At 44.4% G+C, this 16,288-nt stretch overlaps 1 protein-coding gene across 1 annotated transcript in view; it reads right to left on the reverse strand.

Annotated features, from left to right (window-relative positions):
- The window catches only part of LOC135199381 (zinc finger protein OZF-like), a 497,889-nt gene that overhangs the window by 312,485 nt on the left and 169,116 nt on the right, over nucleotides 1-16,288 (reverse strand). The window lies entirely within an intron of this gene.

Raw genomic sequence — 16,288 nt, forward strand, 5'->3', positions numbered from 1 at the left:
ATACATTGCAAAATTATACATACTATATAAGAGACACCTCAATACAAATTAGTCTGTCATCTGAGGTGTCCACCATCGCAGTATACAAGAGGCAAGGCCCTTTCGGTACAGAAAAGCAACGCCCCCATAAGGACGACCAGCCATCTCCTTCAATAAATCAACTAGGGAAACTGCATAATATGCAAATTCAGAATTTATTCTATTCAGGTAGTCTGATTCTTGCACCTGAAGCCAAGTCTCCTGCAGACAGACTATATCAGAAACATGAGTTAATCGGCTACATCAAAATGACAATTCTTACTGATCTTACAGTTATAAGATGTAAATCTTCAATTTGTATCAGGGGTGCAATAGGCCACACCTGGGGTATAAGGTTATCTCTTAAAGAAAAAGCTTTCCCACAATCATTACATTTAAATGGCTTCTCTCAAGTATGAACCCTCATATGAATGTTAAGTTGATCTTTCCTAGAAAATGCTTTCCAACAATCATTACATTTAAATGGCTTCTCTCCAGTGTGAATCCTCATATGAATGCTAAGATGATGTTTCCTAGAAATGCTTTCCCACAATCATTACATTTAAATGGCTTCTCTCCAGTGTGAACCGTCATATGAATGTTAAGATGATCTTTCCTAGAAAATGCTTTCCCACAATCATTACATTTAAATGGCTTCTCTCCAGTGTGAACCGTCATATGAATGTTAAGACGATGTTTCCTAGAAAATGCTTTCCCACAATCATTACATTTAAATGGCTTCTCTCCAGTGTTGAAACCGTCATATGAATGTTAAGCATACCTTTCTGAGAAAATGCTTTCCCCACAATCATTACATTTAAAATGGCTTTCTCTCCAGTGTGAACCTGTCCATAATGAATGTTAGATGATCTTTTCCTAGAAAATTGCTTTCCCACAATCATTACATTTAAATGGCTTCTCTCAGTGTGAACCCTCATATGAATGTTAAGATGATCTTTCCTACAAAATGCTTTCCCACAATCATTACTTTATTTAAAATGCTTCTCTCCAGTGTGAACCCTCATATGATATTTAAGATGACCTTTCAGAGAAAATGCTTTCCCATAGTCATTACATTAAATTGGCTTCTCTCCAGTGTGAACCCTCATATGATATTTTTAGGATGACCTTTCAGAGAAAAATGCTTTCCCACAGTCATTACATTTAAATGGCTTCTCTCCAGTGTGACTCATCATATGAAACTCAAGATTACTTTTACTAGAAAATGCTTTCCCACAGTCATTACATTTAAATGGTTTCTCTCCAGTGTGAACCCTAATATGAACTGTTAAGATTAATTTTACTAGAAAATGCTTTCCCACAGTCATTACATTTAAATGGCCTTCTCTCCAAGTGTGACTCATCATTAATGATATTTCAAAATTTACTTTTAACTAGGGAAATGCTTTCCCACAGTTTCCCATTACATTAAATGGCTTCTATCCAGTGTGAACCCTTCCATATGATGTTTAAGCAGAAACCTTTCTGAGAAAAAGCTTTCCCACAGTCATTACCTTTAAAGGCTTCTTCACAGGTGGAACCATCATATGAAATGTTAGCATTACCTTTCTGAGAAAATACTTTCCCACAGTCATTACATTTAAATGGCTTCTCTTCCAAAAGTTGGAACCCTCATATGAATGTTTTAAGCCATAACCTTTCTGGAAAGAAAATGCTTTCCCACATCATTACATTTAAATGGCTTCTCTCCAGTGTGAGCCCTCATATGAATGGTCAAGCATACCTTTCTGAGAAATGCGTTCCCACAGTCATTACATTTAAATGCAATTCTCTCCAGTGTGGAACCATCATATGAATGTTAAGGCATACCTTTTCTGAGAAAATCTTTCCCACAGTCATTACATTTATTTAAAGGGCTTCTCTCCAGTGTGAACCCTCATATGAATGTTAAGCATACCTTTCTGAGAAAATGCTTTCCCACAGTCATTACATTTAAATGGCTTCTCTCCAGTGTGAACCCTCATATGAATGTTAAGCATACCTTTCTGAGAAAATGCTTTCCCACAGTCATTACATTTAAATGGCTTCTCTCCAGTGTGAACCCTCATATGAATGTTAAGATTACCTTTCTGAGAAAATGCTTTCCCACAGTCGTTACAGATAAATGATTTCTTTCTAATGTGATCCCTCATATGACTTGCAAGATGAGTTTTTTTAATATATTCTTTCCCACAGTATTTACACTTGAATGGATTTCCCACAATGTAACTCCTCGTACGACTGTTTGGATGAGTTTTTTGAAATAAAGCTTTCCCATTTCTTTCCATGGTGTTTTGTTTCTGGGAAAAAGCTTTACCACATTCGCAGAATCTGAACTGCCTCCCTCCAGGGTGAACTGACATTCAAGTTCTGAGGTGGTGTTTCCAACAAAATGATTTCCAATATTTTACACGAATGGCTCTTTTCTCATGTGAGCAGTAGTATCTTTTTCAAAATTCGCTTCAGTTTTTCTAATCATGGAAAGTGTACAGTTACCATAGGTGTCAATGTGCTACATAACAAAAACAGACTTCACACTGCATATACCAGGACAAAAAACTACACCTAAACATTAAACTTGACAAGAAAATCTGGTAACATAAACCAATGTATGTCAGCTTTTTCCAACATTCCTAAATTTCTGGCAAAAATCTCCAGAAATTTTCATAATCTTGATAGAAGTGCATCTGAAATGAGAAAATATAACACAATCAGAAGTATGTCTATGAAATAGAAAAGCAATTTTTTTAAAGCCTCTTGTCCTTTTCCAGATAAACGAATCAGAAGCCTAATAGAGAGTATTCTTTCGCACAAACTACTGTGAGTACTGAAACCTGTAGCATGGCACAGTCCAAACTCTTAAATCAGGGAACCTTGGGACCAGGCAGCCACTGCTGGAAAACAGAAAATCACGGAATATAGAATACAACCCCTCAAAATAAAGCCCTATGTAAACATAATCTTGCAAGCTAATTGCATACATATAGCCTAGTTACTGACTTAGCCTACTATTTTGCAAAGTTCAGACACACTTTTTATTATATTTTATTACTCAAATATTTTCACTAAATCATTTCATAACTTATGTATTTTATTTCTTTAAACTCTTTCTTCATTCTATATAATTTTAGTTAAAAAAATATACTTTATATAATGCGCTTAGCCCACATTCCTGAGTTAGCCAAACCATAAGTCAATTACTTTACTTTTCTCAGAATCTGCAGAATATTATTGATGACTTTCCTCTCCTAAATTTAACATCTTCATAATTATCGCTATTACTTTGTACGTTATTGATTTTTTATTATAGAGGGTAATGAAATGACAGAAATAATGACTGAATTTCTGGAATCACACACTGCTTCTGGTTGCACTTGTCCAAAAACATAAACTAAGCCCATTGCCGTCTATTGAGGAGAAAGAACGCTAAACATTCACTATTGGGAGGATAAAGATAGAAAACCTTTTCTAGTATAGATAAAGATTTAAGTTTGCAATTCTTACCTCTAACATCATCTGACCTCATGCATGACACATCAAATGGTAATATACACTACAATATATAAGAAATAATCAAGACCGTTATCACCTGTTCCCAAGCATTACTCCACAAACACAGTGCAGGCACACTACACTATTCACGTGAGGTGCAGTTTTGTTTTTTAAGCTACAGTTTTACTTTTTACCCTTTCTTTTTCATAATATTTATTACACTGTTTAACTGAACTCATTTTTTTTTTTTTTTTTTTTTTTTTTACAATTTTAATCTTTGATCATTCTCTTTCCTACAACAAGAAACCCCGGAGAGGCTGCTGTGGCAGTGTTTTGCACTCGCCCCAGATTCATACCGACACCCTTTTAGAAAGGATGAGCGAGTCAGAATATTCTGGCATGTCCAAATTTAGCAGTTCTCTGGTATTTTAGCAATAATTTACCTTAGAAATAGCGCTAAAGGAACGTATTTCACGGAGCGACATGGCTGAGCCCAGAAAAGTTGTAAGCGATATGTGACGCCGCCCTTGTGGCTGCTCAACGAACTAATAGCTGCTGATTCAAAATCAAGCCGAATCACTGGAGTTCCCAGACACATCTGAAATAACCTACAACAGCAGTCTTTGGAGCATGGTCAAATGGACTGATCACAACCACATTCTAAGGATCCTTCACACTTTCATGACAATGACTTGGGGGAGAACATTAAGCTAAATGCTATGCAATGTGCTAAGCAACTATAATTAGTCTGAAGGGGATGAAATATTGCAATTTTTGAAAGTAGATTGTATTTTTTCTAACTATACAAGCCTGAGGTCCTTTACAATAGGAATACTTGCGGCGTAGCTGGAATACTGCCGTTAAATTCTTGAACAAGGTGGTTAGGCGGTAATTACCTTCCAGTAGGCAGGGAGACTCGCCTCCCATGACTTAAATACTCCAATTTACTTGCAGCCCATGTTTCAGATAGAGGGGTGGCATGAAGTGGGCAATTAGTGTAAAGGACCTCCGGTTTGTATATTTAGGAAAAATACAATTTACATACTTTCAAAATTGCAATTTGTTCCTACATGATATACAAACCCTCGCCTTTACAATAATCAGACTCACTGGTTGGAAGGAGGAATCTGATTGAGTCTCTAGGTCTGACTGGAGTTCAGTACACCTGGGCAATTCCTCCTGGTCGAAAGAGCGAGGAGGAATGCTCTGCCTCTGACACATTGATCAGTTGATCAGAGTCTAAGAACTGCAAAATCAAAAGTCACATCTCTGGGCCTTTTCGAAATGAGTGAGGAATTGTAACTCACATGAAAGAGGCAGTGAAGAATATAAAGAGTCAGAGACATTAAGGTAAAAAAAAAAACAGACATTCCTGCCTTACTTCTCGCATTCCCTTTCTCCCCTGGCTAGAGGAAGGAGCGGGACTGCCTCTATGATTCTATTAAGAAATTAGAAAACAAATTTTCATAATAAAATTTATTATTTGGATACATACCTACTGTCAAAGTTAGCTATATCTCTGCCCCAATTAGGCAAGATGGCATTAAAAAAAATAATAAATATGATATTGTTATGATACAATAAAGTTTGTTCATACTTACCTGGCAGATATATATATAGTTGTATTCTCCAAAGTTCCGACATAATTTCCAAACTTACGACACACGCAGTGGTCGGCCAGGTGGTTAGTACCCATTCCCGTCGCTGGGAGGCGGGTATCAGGAACCATTCCCATTTTCTATTCAGTCTATTCAGATTTCTAGTGCCACTGTCACCTGAGGGGAGGTGGGTGGGTACTTGATTATATATATCTGCCAGGTAAGTATGAACAAACTTTATTGTATCATAACAATATCATTTGTTTCATGAAACTTACCTGTCAGTATATATATAGCTGAATCCCACCTTTGGAGGTGGGAAGGGACAGAATAGAATGACTTTAGGTAAACGAATTGCATGCAGATGATTGACATCTTGGTTCCATACCTGTTAGCATAGCTGACTTCGTGATTACTGTCACCCAAGTCGGCTTTTGCTTTACTAAAGTCTATATAGCTGGTGAGTTCGAGATGATCTGTCAACAGGAGCGTGACCACAATGTGACTAGACCATATTGACCATACCATGAGGGCTAAGAAGTAATATATATCACCACCTGACCAACCTAGCCAAAGTTAAGGATGTTTAACTAAAGCTAAGAATTGAGAAGTCCGCCACTGGCGGCCGACCCAACAACTATAATTAACAGCTCTTCCTAACCACTTTCTACAGGATAGGATGAGTGGTACTTCTTGCCCCCAAGATTGTGTCAGGGACACTATGGCCCTAGCGAGCAGCAGATCTCATATGTCGTCTTCACCTTCCACAGGTAGTGTGAAGCGAACACAGAGTTGCTTCGCTAAAACGTGGCGACTCAGGATGTTACTGAGTGCCATGCTCTTTTGAAATGCCTCTGAGGCCGCGCCCTCACCTCGTGAGCATTTACTTTAAAAGGTTTTAAAACCTTGTCCAAACATGACGAATGAGCCTCTTTAAAAGAGCTCCTTAAAAGGACGCCAGAGCATTCTTTGACATGGACAAGTGTGGTCTTTTTACGGAACACCGTCAATTGTCCGGGGGAAAGATCTCGACTTTCTTTTTAGTTTTACCTAGATAAAACTTGAGAGCCCTGACAGGGCACAGGACTCTCTCTGGCTCTATCCCAATAAATTGTGATATCCCCTTGATCTCCAAGCTCCTGGGCCAAGGGTTAGACGGGTTTTCATTCTTAGCCAAGAACGAAGGGCTTAGAGAACACACCGCATTATGTCCTCTAAAGCCAATATGTCTGCAGATTTGGCTGGCTTTAAACCCCACTAACCCTCTTTGTCATAGCTAGAGTGGTTAGAAAAATTAGCCTTTCTGGTCACGTGCTTTAAGTTTGCAGAAAGGAGAGGTTCGAAAAGCTTCGACATCAGGAACTTCCAGACTATGTCTAAGTTCCATTCCGGAAGCTTCGATTTAGACATTTTCGAGATTTCAACAGACCTCAAAGATACGTGAAGGGCTTTGTTGTTCGACAGATCCAAATCTCTGAGTTTAAAGGCTGTCGACAGCATACTTCTGTAATTCTTTAAAAGTCGGGACTGCCAGCTTGTCCACATTCCTCAGACGGAAAGGGAAGACGGCAATCTAATTCACAGAGGTCGAGGTGCATGAAAGGCCATCTTCCTGCACCATCTTTCAACAAAACGGCCCACTCCGATTGGTACACTGCAAGATAGGAAGCTCTTCTTTGCCTTGGCAATCGCACTTATTGCCACTAGTCTTGAAAAGCCTCTCACTCTGGTCAACTTCTCGATAGTCTGAACGCAATCAGACTCAGAGCGGAGAGGTTTTGTGTTACCTCTCGAAGTGGGGCTGTTAGAGTAGACCGACTCTCTCGGGAAGGGTCCTTGGAAAGTGCGCTAGGAAGGACACGACCTCTGTGAACCAGTCGCTTGAAGGCCAACATGGGGCAATTCCCCCCCCCTCAGCGTCATCCTCTGCTCCCTCTGACGACGCAAAATTATCTTATTACTAACTCGAACAGGGACAGAGAGAGTGTTTCTCGATACTTCTTGAGGATATGCGAGAGCTGTGGAATTATCCGAGTTGATCTGGACCACTCGGCCAAAACTCGTTCTTCGAAGAACTGGAGAGCCAACCGAATTGCTTCCAATTCTTTTAGATAATGTGCCAGGACATCTGTTCCCCTCCAGATGCCTGGCACCTCCTTTCTATCACCTTAGGTGATCATTGACCGACTGGAGAGATGTTCAGAAACACTTCCAGGATCTTCGATGATTTTCAGTTTTCCGGCAGGAAAAACTGGAGAGGTCTGAATTGCAGTCCCTTCAGGGAAACAAACTTCTCCAGCGAGGAAATGGTCCCCAGCAGAATCATCCCTTCCCTCACCGAGCATGTTTCCTTTCCCCAATAAGGCTGCGCTTTGCCTAAGCAGTGTGCATTATAGTGCTATGCCGTGGTAAGGCTCGTACAGAATTCTGTTACAGTGCGGTAAACACAATCGAAAAGGTCTAAGAGATATCTATGTGAAAAAATTCTCGCAAGCGAAGGCGATGTTCATTCATGCATGCGAGAATTCCCCTCAACCTGAGGCTAAAGTCTGTGATTGTAGGGCAGAGATACGGTTAGTCAGTCAATCCCGCAGGAGAGAGAGACGTAACCGACCGCGCATACCAGAGAATGCGCTGGTACTGAGCTGCTCGCTCTACAGTGACAGCAGCCTACGTTTGCCGTCTCACTATTCCACCTGAGTTGCCAGCTATTCCATTCTATGAAGGAATAGGTTTGTTATCATCATCATCAAGCAGAAAGAAACTCTCAAGCAGGTATATTTCAGCAAAACAGATTTCGCTAAATACAGAAGCTGAGTTGGTGTTGTCGTAACAATACCTTAAATATCTAAAAGGGAAACCGGAAATTCCTGGAGGTTGCAGGGATTACTGATTAAATGCAATTAGAATAATATTCCTCTCGGTTGCCATATAACTTGAACCATACAATCGCTTAATAGTAATATGACGCGAAGGTAAAATACGTAGAGTATTGTAGTCATTTGGACAGCTACCTTCCTACTACATTCTTTCCTTGACGAGAAAGAGAGGGAATGGAGATCGACTGTCTTCGTTCTCTTAGCCAAGAGAACGAATCAGTATTAGTCGAAAGGAGAGCCTCAAGTTAGAAACGAGAACTGAATAGGACAGCTCAAGCTTCTTATGTTATCGGACAGAAAGACTTCATGGACTTGGTCTACAAGTCTTTTTCCCCGAAGAGAGCCTCAGCGGGGTAGTGACCTATGAATGAGGATTCTTCTGAATCTTGTCAATGAGAACTTACCCGCTTACGCGATATATTATTGGATCTTTGTCATGGGAACTAACCATTTAACGTGACAGAGTGTTTTATATTTTGTCATGGGGGCTTACCCACTTACCTGACAAAACGTTCAGTATCTTGTCAATGGGGGGAACCCACTTATATGACAGAAAGTAATCAAGTAATTCGAGCATATAGTCTTCCCGATTCCCGTAGAAATCGAGGAAGGAGCCTTATTCCTGCTCTAAGACTGGGCTTACGGCAGGTAGGACGCGAAGGTTCCGCTTCAGCAGCACAATCCTGAACGCAGAAGAGGCGTTTTATGACCCCAAAAACTGTTTAAGTTTACTAGAGTCTCCTTCTAGATGCCAGCTCATCAGAACCAACCTGACTACCTTATTCATGCAGGTTGGATAGTTTTTTTTCGAGAGAAAGAGAGTCAGGGTCCCGAGACTGCAGGTCCAGGGCTCCTAAGTAGCGTTGCTGAGAAGACGAGTTCAGAGTACAAGGTTGTGCGTCTTCCAAAACAGCCTCAGCAGGTTCAGGCGCAGATGCGAAAGCTTCATGAAGAGCGTCTAGATGGGAGTCACGACGAAAGTCCTGTAGTCGGCGAGCGTCTTGAGCAGCGTCAAAAAGAGTCCGAGAGTTGGCGAGCCATCCGAGAGAGGCGTTCACAAACTGGGCGTCCTGACGAGCGTCCAGAAAAGCGTCACGCTGGGCTCCTGACGAGCAGCTCATGTCGAAGCCAAATGCAAAGCGTCCAGCTTAGCAGCTTGAGAAGCGTCCAGCTTAGCTGCCGAACTAGCGTCATGCTTGGCAGCAGATGGAACGTCCCCTCAGGGACGAGCGAGGGGCGTCTTGGCGCGCTGCTTGACTAAGCGAAGCAGCTTGCACGGCGTCAAGCTTAACAGCTTGAACAACATCCTGCTTCACAGCTGAGCGATGTCACGTTCCGCATACGGAGCGTCACAGAGGAGTAGAGACGTCTGGGGAGCAGGAAAAACAATCCTTGCTACGAGAGTAACAATGTTCCTTCCTCTCGACAGAAGAACGTTTGGGGAGACGTTCCTCGCGCGCTCTAGACAATCGCTGGGGAGCCGCACGAAATCCAGAAGGCGACGAAACAGGAGAAAGAGACGAGCGAAGAGGAGGCGAGGGGGACTGTCTGGACCTCTTGATAGGCAGTCTATCATCCTTCCTCCTCCGACGCGGCTCTGCCTCTCTCGGCAAGCAACGAAGCAAGTTGTTGCTGCATTGAAAGGATGATCTTCTTTGTCGGAGAGGACTCCTTCTCCGAGGAAGGGCTGATCCTGTGAGAAGACGAGGGGCGAGGGGACACCTTCTTCCTTCTCACAGGGACCACAACAGTTTCTATTCCTGGAGCGACTGGGGCGCTCAAAAGCATCACCATCGGATGACGTCCTGGTCTTCTTTGCAGAGGAAAGGCAGCAAAACTCTCCAGAGACGACCGCCAAGCAGCAGAAGAGAAAGGACGTGAAGCGTCCTTCTCTCTGAGACCAAGACGATGGCCGGCCTGTGCGACATCTAACGTCTTTGTTCTCTTCTGCTGTGGAAAGTTGTCAAAATGTTCAGGACAATTGCAACGCATGACGAGAGAGAGAGGACGTGAAGCGTCCTCTTCTATAAGCTTCTGTTTAGAGGGCGCGAGTCCTTCCGAGAGCTCCAACCCCTGCACGGGGAGGACGCCTCGGAGGACGAGAAGCAATCCTTTAGGATACGTGCACGATCTCTGGCAGCCTGGGAAGCGTCTTCAGGTCCTGCCGAAGGGACGGCAGATCGGTGGGGAGTCCCCATAACCCTCCTTCGGCTTTCGGACTTGCCCACTCCCTTTGTCCTGGGAGTCCGACAGAGGGTCCAGGCCTTGAGGCCCCCTCCACAACACTAGGGGCACTAACAACCTCACTACACTCACAACACTGATTGGAGAGAGAGCACTTTAGATTCCAAGATACGGATGGAATCCACAATAACAGAAAGGGCATTACCTCTCGCAGACACGACCTCAAGGCCCGTAGGCCATCCACAGAGTTGGGCAAAATAAAGTCTACAGGAGGTTAGTAGGTTCATTACCCTGACTTCTGTTTACTGATGCAGTCTTGGAGGAAGACCTCCTGATTCTATCACGCTCTAATTTGCGTACATACGAATCATACGTCTTCCCTTCGGAATCAGTCAAACCATCTTTCAATAAAGAAAAATAAAAGTATATTAATACTCATTTCTATATATACTTAATATAAATTTAATACATTAATAAATTAAGAAAAATGTGGAACGCTTCACGTTAATCTTCTCTGTATCGTTCCAATTTTAGTATATGTACTGCCGAAGCAAGTACTACATCTCATGCATACCCAGTGAGGATCTACCGAAGGTTTCGGTAGCCTCATCTTACCCCTTGCAGACAATAAACTCTGAAACTAGCCGAACTAGATTCAGACATCTTATGCAAAAAACAATCAAATTCAAATCAATTTATGATAGCGTATGCCTAGCCACAATCCAAGTCAATAAACCAAAAGACAATTAGGATACTTAATGCAGCAATGAAGTTTCAAAATCCTAAGACGGAGGTACTGAAAACAGGTGTTGACAGTACCGGCGACAGAGAAAATCTGAATAGAAATGGGAATGGTTCCTGATACCGCCTCCCAGCGGCAGGAATGGGTACTAACCACCTGGCCGACCACTGAAGTGTGTCGTAAGTTTTGAAATTCTGTCGGACTTCGGAGAATACAGCTATATATATATATCTGACAGGTAAGTTTCATGAACAAAAAATAAAGTTTTTAAAAAATTATCGAATGCCTGCCGGATGACTGTCTAGTTCACCTGTTCTCCACCAGGTGTGTTTCGAATGTTTTAGATCATGTCAGAATTCTCCTAGACAGCCCACTAAGTTGTGGGGGAGGCTTGGTGGGGGGGGTCTACTTTAAACAGTAGGGTAAGTATCCAAATATTAAATTTTATACTGAAAATGTTATTGTAATACAATTAAGTTTGTTCATACTTACCTGGCAGATATATATATAGCTGTATTCTCCGAAGTCCGACAGAATTTCAAAAACTCGCGGCACACGCAGTGGGCGGCCCAGGTGGTAGTACCCATTCCCGCCGCTGGGAGGCGGATATCAGGAACCATTCCCATTTTCTATTCATATTTTCTCAGTGCCACTGTCTCCTGAGGGGAGGTGGGTGGGCACTTAATTATATATATCTGCCAGGTAAGTATGAACAAACTTAATTGTATTATAACAATAACATTTTGTTCATGCAAACTTACCTGACAGATATATATATAGCTGAATCCCACCTTCGGATGGTGGTGGGAGAGACAGAATAGGATATTGTAGGAAACTTAAATTAAGTAGATGATGTACACCTTGGTTCCTCACCTGTTAGCAAAGTAGACTCTGTGATTACTGTCACTTAGCCTGCTTGTGCTTAATCAGAGTTGCCAGCCAGGTGGAGACCTGTAGTGCTGGTGCGCTCTGGATGCTCTGTCAACGGGGACGTGACCTCAACGTGACAAGACCATCGAGCCATACATATGAGGGCAACGAAGCAACTGACCACCACCTGACCAACTAACCCAAGACCCCCTGAAAACACTAAACTAAGAGATGGGAGGTCTTCACAAAAGACTCACCACAACCAAAAAACACAACAACTAAAAACTAACCTAAACCTAACTAAGGGATAGGGAGAGAGCTACCTTCAGCCCCCAAGACTGTGTCTGCAGAAACGTATGGCCCAAGAGAACAACAGTCCTCGTATATCGTTCTCACATCTCTTAAGTAGTGTGAGGCGAATACTGAGTTGCTCCTCCAAAAGGTGGCGTCAAGGATGTCCTTGATCGACATGTTCCTTTGGAAGGCAAGCGAGGTTGCGACAGCTCTGACCTCGTGAGCTTTCACTCGCAAGAGGCTCAAATCGGTCTCTCAGAAAGAAAGCCAAAGCATTCTTGGATAATGGTATATCGGGTCTTTTTACCGAACACCACAGATTATCTGAGGGACCTCGTACCTCCTTTGTCTTGCGAACATAAAAACTTTTTAGAGGCCCCTGACAGGGCATCAGGGCTCCTCCACTTCCAGGTTCCTTGGCCCACAAGGCTTGTCATACCCTTAATTTCAAAGCTCCTGGGCCAAGGGTTAGACGGGGGGTTTTTCATTTTTCGCTAAGAAAAGTGGGGACTCAAAGAGCAGGGACAGCATTGTCACCTTTTGAAGCCCACCTGTTTACTAATGGCTTGAATTTCGCTAACTCTCTTCGCCGTCCGCCCAGAGCAGTTAGGAAAAGAGCCTTCTTCGTCAAGTTCCTAAGAGACGCTGCATGGAGAGGCTCGAAAGGACTCGACATCAACCAGTAAGAACTAAATCTAAGTTCCAAGAAGGAGGCCTCGCCTGAGGTATCTTGGTTGTCTCAAACAATCTCAAGAGATTGTGAAGATCTCTGTTGTCAGTAAGGTCTAGGCCCTCTGTGTCGGAAGACTGCTGACAGCATACTTTTATATCCCTTGATGGCGGGAACTGCCAGCTTCTGCACATTCCTTAGGAATAGCAGGAAATCGGCTATCTGGCTCACAGAGGTAGTGGAAGAGGAAATTCCCTCCTTTCTACAACATGCCCTGAAGGAAGCCCACTTCGACTGGTAAACAGCTCTCGAGGAAGCCCTCCTTGCGTTGGCGATCGCTTTCGCAGCTGCTTTAGAAAAACCTCTCGCTCTGGCCAACTTTTCGATAGTCTGAACGCAGTCAGACCCAGAGTGGAGAGGTTTCGGTGATACTTGCGAAGTGGGGCTGTCTGAGTAGATCTTTTCCTCCAGGGCAACTTCCTCGGAAAGTTTATGAGGAAGGACATTACCTCCGTGAACCATTCCTTCGTGGGCCACATCGGGGCGACCAGGGTCAACATCGTCCCCTCCGATGCCGCGAACTTCCTTATGACTTCCCCCATGATCCTGAATGGCGGGAAGGCATACAGGTCCAGGTTCGTCCAGTCCCAGAGCAGAGCGTCTATAGCGACTGCTCCCGGATCCAACACAGGGGAGCAATAAAGAGGCAACCTCTTCGTCCTCGATGTCGCAAATAGGTCGACTAAAGGACGTCCCCACAGTTTCCATAGTTCCCGACAGACGTCTTGGTGCAGCGTCCATTCCGTCGGCAGGATCTGATCCTGTCGGCTGAGAAGGTCTGCTCTGACGTTCTGGGACTCCTGCGATAAATCTCGTCAGGATCTGATTCGCCTTGCATCTGCCCACAGCAGAATCTCCCTCGCTAAGTAAAATAGAGGACGGGAGTGTGTACCTCCCTGATTCTTTAGGTACGCAAGGGCCGTGGTGTTGTCCGAGTTGACTTGGACAACTTTTTCTGCAACCTTTTGCTGGAAGAACTGTAGCGCCAGAAAAACCGCCGCTAGTTCCTTCACATTGATGTGCCAGGACACCTGTTCCCCCCTCCAGGCGCCTGACACTTCTTCCCCTCCCAGTGTTGCTCCCCATCCCGACACGGAGGCGTCGGAAAACAACACTAGGTCGGGGCTCAGAAGCTTTAGGGACAACCCCTCTCGAAACTTCCGAGGATCTAACCACCATCTTAGATGGTTTTTCACCGATTCGGTGATCATAAAGGTCGCATCAGATCCTCTTTGACTCTCCATTCTTCTGCCAGGAAAAAACTGGAGAGGCCTGAGGTGTAGTCTTCCAGGGAAACAAACTTTTCCAGCGAGGAAATGGTCCCCAGCAGACTCATCCACTCCCTCGCCGAGCAAGTTTCCTTCCCCAGGAAGGCCGAAACTCTCTCTAAGCCTTGCAGCTGTCGTTCCTGGGACGGAAACGCCCGAAAAGCCACTGAATCCATCTGAATCCCCAGATACACGATGGACTGTGTTGGGGTCAGATGCGACTTTTTGAGGTTGACCAGAAGTCCCAGGGACCTCGCCAAGGCTAACGTGAAGTGAAGGTCCTTCAGACACCTCTCTTCTGACGATGCTCTGACAAGCCAATCGTCGAGATACAGGGACACTCTTATCCCTGCAGAATGTAACCATCTCGCTACGTTCTTCATGAGCATGGTAAATACCATCGGAGCCGTGCTTAATCCGAAACAAAGGGCTCGGAATTGCCAAACTTTGTCTTTTAACACAAACCTCAGAAACTTTCTTGAAAGAGGGTGGATAGGAACGTGAAAGTATGCGTCCTGTAGGTCCAAGGACACCATCCAGTCGCCCGGTCTCAAGGCTCCTAGAACCGACTGAGGCGTTTCCATCTTGAATTTTTTCTTTTCTATGAAAAGATTCAGCCTGCTCACGTCCAAGACTGGACGCCACCCCGACGACTGCTTTGGTACCAGGAAAAGCCTGTTGTAATATCCTGGTGACCCCAGGTCTAAGACCTGTTCCACCGCTCTTTTCTCGATCATTTGATCTAAAAGATCGAAAAGAATCTGACGTTTCTCCCCTTGATATGACGGGGAAAGATCTCTGGGAGTTGTGGATAGAGGAGGAGGGTCCAAAAAGGGGATCTTGTACCCCTGTTCCACTATCTTGAGGGAACAAGCATCTGTATCTCTCTCTCTCCACGCCCCCGCAAAGAACTTCAGCCTGGCTCCGACAGGCATCTGAAGGACTTGATTTTCATTTAGAGGATTTAGGCTTGAAAGAAGCTCTTCCTCTTGAAAGCCCTCTCCCTCGAGGAGCAGCTCTCGAGGGAGGAGCCCCACGAAAGGGTTTAACCTTCCTAGGTGGTCGTCCAAAAGAAGACGTAGTAGGGACTGCGGGACGTCTTGAAGACTGGGCCAAGAGGTCCTGGGTAGCCTTCTCCTGTAGGCTCACTGCCAGGTCCTTTACCATAGTCTGGGGGAAGAGATGGTTCGAAAGAGGCGCAAAGAGAAGCTCCGCTTTCTGTGTTGTAGAAACAGACCTAGCCGTAAAGTTGCAGAAAAGCGCTCTCTTCTTAAGAAAAGCAGTGCCGAAGTGAGACACTAACTCTTCCGAACCATCCCTGACGGCCTTGTCCATGCAGGATAACACATTGGACAGCTCCCCCAGACTTAACGAGTCAGGACTCCTAGATTGAAGATCCAGGACTCCCAAGCACCAGTCTAGAAAGTTAAAGACTTCGAGAGTCCTTAACAGTCCTTTCATGTGATGATCAATCTCCGTTGGCGTCCATGAAATCTTAGCAGTCGACAAAAGGGACCTCTTCTGAGCATCGACCAGACTAGCAAAGTCCCCTTGGGAAGACGACGGGATCTTAACTCCTACTTCTCCTTTGGTCTCATACCAGATGCCACCTTTCCCACTGAGTCTTGAAGGAGGAAGGGCGAAAGTCGACTTGCCCTGATCCTTCCGACGTTCCATCCAATCTTGCAACTTCTTAAAAGCCCTCTTGGTGGACAACGAAGTTTTCATTTCACAAACTCCGGGACCTTGCAAGACTTAGATGACGAAAACTGAGAGGGTGGAGACTTGGGAGCTGCAGGCTGGAACTTGTCTCCAAAAGACGAGCGTAGCAGTCGTACCAGCACTTTATAATCCGACACAGACGAAACCGAAGGCTGCTCCTCCTCAACTGAGTCCGCCGGACTACTAAGCTCTCCTTCCTCCCTAAGAGGCAAAGGAGACTGCTCCTCTGGAGAGGGCGTGCGCCCAACGGGTCTAGCCTTCAACAAAGACTTTCGAGGTTTAGGTGTAGCAGCTTCTTCAAAGCGACCGACCTTCTGTCGATCCTTAGAGCTTGAAGAACGAAGAGCGTCTTGACAGCGCTGAGCGTCAAGAGAGGCTACTCTAACTCGCACTAGAGAAGCGTCCTTACACTTCCCGCTAAAGCGTCTAGCTTTCGCTTTCAAAGCGTCCTTCTGGGCCGCTCTCAAAAGCCTTCTCAAAAGGCAAAGCGT

The sequence above is a fragment of the Macrobrachium nipponense genome, chromosome 25, assembly GCF_015104395.2.
Source record: "Macrobrachium nipponense isolate FS-2020 chromosome 25, ASM1510439v2, whole genome shotgun sequence".
Lineage (NCBI taxonomy): Eukaryota > Metazoa > Arthropoda > Malacostraca > Decapoda > Palaemonidae > Macrobrachium > Macrobrachium nipponense.